This window comes from Vulpes lagopus, chromosome 11 (genome assembly GCF_018345385.1).
Source record: "Vulpes lagopus strain Blue_001 chromosome 11, ASM1834538v1, whole genome shotgun sequence".
Lineage (NCBI taxonomy): Eukaryota > Metazoa > Chordata > Mammalia > Carnivora > Canidae > Vulpes > Vulpes lagopus.
In genome coordinates, this window is record NC_054834.1 from 62,203,796 (window position 1) to 62,209,795 (window position 6,000).

Here is a 6,000-nt window from a genome sequence, read left to right on the forward strand (position 1 = left end):
TTGTTAGTATAATGCTATATACTATATATATATATACACTATATATATACTATATGCTAGTATAATGTGCAACTTTTATGCTTTTAATTTTGATCCTCAGAGAGCTCTATACTATACAAAACCTATCTACATGAATGAGTACCCTCAACTAATTTGTTATCTCTAGATAATAGGAGGCTTTATTATTTCAGTACTTGTAAGATTGTGCTTGAATATGCTAATATTCTCATGCTACTATTTGAGGGCACTGTAGAATAACACAAGTATTCACTTCTGCTTTTATGGTGACGTTTCTCCTATTGCAAATATTTATAATTATTATATTAAATAATCATTTAATTTTAGAACTCTTTGAAAGTTACAGAAAATTTCCAAATGTTGCAGAATAGTCAATGTAACCCTGTGGCTGTCTGGAAAATGGCCTGCAAAGAAATCCATATCTTAATTCCTGGAACCTTCCAAAGTCAACTTATATAGCTTAAAAGGACTATGCAGATGTTATTAACTTAAGGATTTTATCCCAGATTTTCTTTGTGGACCATAAATGAAATCCCATGTATACTTATGGTTTGATCACAGATAACATAAGAGTAGATAATGTGACCTTGGAAGTAGATTAAGTGATATGACCACACACCATGGATGACAGTGCCATCAGAAGATGAAAAAGGCAAAAAATGGATTTTGCCTTAGTGCCTATGGAGGGAGGATGGCTCTTCCAACACACTGACTTTTGTCCAGGGAAACCATTTTTGGACTTCTGGATTCTAGACTGAGAGAATGAATATATGTTGTTTAAGCTTCCAAGTTTATGGTTATGTGTTTTTTGCTACAACAATCATAGAAAATGATTACAACTCTCACCTAGAGTCCTCTAAAGAGTAATTTTATATTACCATGGGATATTTGTAAAACTAAGAAACCAAGATTTCTATATATTAATTTTACTCTTTGTGATGTGTAGTTTTTAAGTGTTTGCAACAAATGCAAAGTCATGTGTTCACTAGCACTGTACCATGGAGATATTTTATCATCCTAAAATTTCCCTTTCCATTTCTGTTATAGACAACTAGTCCTTACTCCCTCATCTCTTGGAAATCACTGAGCCTTCCTCCATCCCTGTGTTATACGAATGGAATCTCAGGATGTGGAGCCTTGAAAAGGAGTAAATAAAAACTGTTTCTGTTCACAGATGACATGATTATCTATGTAGATATATAGAAGAATAGAAAAAAAACTCCTGGGACTAATAAGTGATTATACCATGGTTGTAAAATGCAAAGCTAATATACTAATTTTATCAATTTCCCATATATGTGCAATGAACAAGTGGAAGTTGAAATTAAAAACACAAACCCTTTCATATTAGCACCCCAAAATCAAATAGTTATAAATTTAACAAGATAACAACATTAAAAATGAAATAAAAAATACCAAACTTGGATGCTGATGAATGAAACCAAACAAGAATTGAATAAATGGAGAGACATTCCATTCTCATGGATATAGGTAGACTCAATATTGTCAAGATGTCAGTCCTTTCCAACTTTATCTACAGATTCATTGATGTCTCAAAGTCTCAGCAAGTTATTTATAGATATTGACAAGCTGATTCTAAGGTTTATGTGGAGAGGTAAAAGATCCAGAATAGCTAACAATATTTAAAGAGAAGAATACAGTTGGAAGACTAACACTACTCAACTTCAAGACTTAATTCTCCAAAGAGGACATGCAGATGGCCAACAGATACATGAAAAGATGCTCAACATCACTCATCATCAGGGAAATGCAAATCAAAACCACAATGAGACAGTGCCCCCACATCTGTCAGAATGGCTAAAATAAAAAAGACAAAAAACCACAAGTATTAGTGAGGATGTGGAGAAAAAGGAACCTTTATGCACTGTTGATGGAAATGTAAACTGGTGCAATAACTGTGGAAAACAGTATGGAGGTTTGTTGCAGGCTATTATGGCTTGAAAAGTTCTTTCTTGTCCAGCAAGTGAGCGAATGCAGAAATGACAACAAGAGAGGCTAATATCAGGAATGGAGAAGAAATGTGTGGGAAATATCAGAAAGGGAGACAGAACATAAAGACTCCTAACTCTGGGAAATGAACTAGGGGTGATGGAAGGGGAAGAGGGCGGGGGGTGGGGGTGAATGGGTGACGGGCACTGAGGGGGGCACTTGACGGGATGAGCACTGGGTGTTATTCTGTATGTTGGTAAATTGAACACCAATAAAAAATAAATTTATTATTAAAAAAGAAAAAAAAGGAATGGACAAGAGCCCCAAGCAGTGCTTTTCCATTACGTTTATTCACTCAGGTTTCATGAGAAAATCAGAAGTACGTGTTTGAGGCAAAGATTACAAGGCAATCATTAAAATATACTAAATTTAGGTAACAATAGGTGGCAGGCATTCATGTCATAGTGATTACAATCTGTGACAACAAAGCTAGTGAGACATGCATTCTAGACAGAGGTTAGGTTTTAAGTGTTTCTGTTATGTTCCTGGCTAATCTTGGGTGCTTTCGCCCAGGGAGGTGTCTTTCCATTTTAGAGGCAGCTTTCTGCCTTATGCTCGTCTAACCCATTTGTGCAATCGCATGACCTTCCCAAACTATCTCCCATAGAGGCTCCTCAAAAATTAAAAATAAAATTACAACATGATCCAATAATTCCACTACTGGGTATTTACTGAAAGAATATGAAAACAGTAATTCAAAAATATATATGGACTCTTATGTTTATTGCAGCATTGTTTACAAAAGCCAAATTATGGAAGCAGCCCAAGGGTCCATTGATAGATGAATGGATAAAGAAGAGGTTGTATACATATATAATATTACTCAGCCATAAAAAAGATAAAATCTTGCCATTTGCAACAACATGTTTGGATCTAGAGGGTATAAAATATATGATACATAGCAAACAAAATAAATTCTCAGAAATAGAACTAAAATATACAATATAGGGAACATAGTGATATTGTATAGTGTTGTGTGGTGACAGATGATAGCTACACTTGTGGTGAGCATAGCATAACATATAAAGTTGTTGACTCACTGTTATACACCTAAAACTAATTAACATTGTGTGTCAACTATACTTCACTAAAAAAGATATATTTTAAACATCAATAATCACAATAAGTGTAAATTAAACAAAACCACCCTTGATGGATGTAAAAGTCACCCTAATTTTTTTAAAGATTTTATTATTTATTTATTTGTTTGTTTATTTATTTATTTATTTATTTATTTATTTATTATTTATGAGAGAGAGAAAGAGAGAGCATGAGTGGGTACAGGGGCAGAGGGAGGAGAAGCAGTCTCTCCACTGAGCAGGGAGCCCAAGGCTGTCTCCATCCCAGGACCCTGATATCATTACCTCAGCTGCAGTCAGATGTTTAACCAACTAAGCCTTCCAGGTGTCCCAAAAATCATCTTAATTTTTTATTTTTTATTTTATTTTTTTATAAATTAATTTTTATTGGTGTTCAATTTACCTACATACAGAAAAACACCCAGGGCTCATCCCGTCAAGTGTCCCCCTCAGTGCCCGTCACCGATTCCCCTCCACCCACCGCCCTCCTCCCCTTCCACCATCCCATTCCCTTTCACTATTATTTATATTCCCCAAATGAATGAGAACATACACTGTTTGTCCTTCTCCGATTGACTTACTTCACTCAGCATAATACCCTCCAGTTCCATCCACGTTGAAGCAAATGGTGGGTATTTGTCGTTTCTAATGGCTGAGTAATATTCCATTGTATACATAAACCACATCTTCTTTATCCATTCATCTTTCGATGGACACCGAGGCTCCTTCCACAGTTTGGCTATTGTGGACATTGCTGCTAGAAACATCGGGGTGCAGGTGTCCCGACGTTTCATTGCATCTGAATCTTTGGGGTAAATCCCCAACAGTGCAATTGCTGGGTCGTAGGGCAGGTCTATTTTTAACTCTTTGAGGAACCTCCACACAGTTTTCCAGAGTGACTGCACCAGTTCACATTCCCACCAACAGTGTAAGAGGGTTCCCTTTTCTCTGCATCCTCTCCAACATTTGTTGTTTCCTGCCTTGTTAATTTTCCCCATTCTCAGTGGTGTGAGGTGGGATCTCATTGTGGTTTTGATTTGTATTTCCCTAATGGCAAGTGATGCAGAGCATTTTCTCATGTGCTTGTTGGCCATGTCCATGTCTTCCTCTGTGAGATTTCTCTTCATGTCTCTTGCCCATTTCATGATTGGATTCTTTGTTTCTTTGGTGTTGAGTTTAATAAGTTCTTTATAGATCTTGGAAACTAGCCCTTTATCTGATATGTCATTTGCAAATATCTTCTCCCATTCTGTAGGTTGTCTTTTAGTTTTGTTGACTGTATCCTTTGCTGTGCAAAAGCTTCTTATCTTGATGAAGTCCCAATAGTTCATTTTTGCTTTTGTTTCTTTTGCCTTTGTGGATGTATCTTGCAAGAAGTTACTGTGGCCAAGTTCAAAAAGGGTGTTGCCTGTGTTCTCCTCAAGGATTTTGATGGAATCTTGTCTCACATTTAGATCTCTCATCCATTTTGAGTTTATCTTTGTGTATGGTGAAAGAGAGTGGTCCAGTTTCATTCGTCTGCATGTGGATGTCCAATTTTCCCAGCACCATTTATTGAAGAGACTGTCTTTCTTCCAATTAAGGAGTCAATCCCATTTACAATTGCACCCAAAATCATAAGATACCTAGGAATAAACCTAACCAAAGAGGTAAAGGATCTATACCCTAAAAACTATAGAACACTTCTGAAAGAAATTGAGGAAGACACAAAGAGATGGAAAAATATTCCATGCTCATAGATTGACAGAATTAATATTGTAAAAATATCAATGTTAACCAGGGCAATTTACACGTTTAATGCAATCCCTATCAAAATACCGTGGACTTTCTTCAGAGAGTTAGAACAAATTATTTTAAGATTTGTGTGGAATCAGAAAAGACCCCGAATAGCCAGGGGAATTTTAAAAAAGAAAACCATAGCTGGGGGCATCACAATGCTAGATTTCAGGTTGTACTACAAAGCTGTGGTCATCAAGACAGTGTGGTACTGGCACAAAACAGACACATAGATCAATGGAACAGAATAGAGAACCCAGAATTGGACCCTGAACTGTATGGTCAACTAATATTCGATAAAGGAGGAAAGACTATCCATTGGAAGAAAGACAGTCTCTTCATCTTAATTTTTTAGATAGAGGAGAGGAAAGAAAAGAGAGCAAGACTGCAAATATAGGTATGTGCTACACAACATACCAAATTATGACCCTGCATACAGTTTGTTTCTTCCTTATATAAGAAGAAAGACAGTCTCTTGATCTTAATTTTTTAAATAGAGGAGAGGAAAGAGAAGAGAGCAAGACTGCAAATATAGGTATGTGCTACACAACATACCAAATTATGACCCTGCATACAATTTGTTTCTTCCTTATATAAGTGGGGTGAGGAGATGGGTTTGCCCTCAATGGGGGTCTTTTCCAAGAGTTCTATGCCTGTATAATTTTCTCCATGTTCTTATTCATTAGGCCCTGAAATCCCATCATGATTCTGTGGTCATCAAGACAGTGTGGTACTGGCACAAAACAGACACATAGATCAATGGAACAGAATAGAGAACCCAGAATTGGACCCTGAACTGTATGGTCAACTAATATTCGATAAAGGAGGAAAGACTATCCATTGGAAGAAAGACAGTCTCTTCAATAAATGGTGCTGGGAAAATTGGACATCCACATGCAGAAGAATGAAACTGGACCACTCTCTTTCACCATACACAAAGATAAACTCAAAATGGATGAGAGATCTAAATGTGAGACAAGATTCCATTAAAATCCTAGAGGAGAACACAGGCAACACCCTTTTTGAACTTGGCCACAGTAATTTCTTGCAAGATACATCCACAAAGGCAAAAGAAACAAAAGCAAAAATGACTATTGGGACTTCATCAAGATAAGAA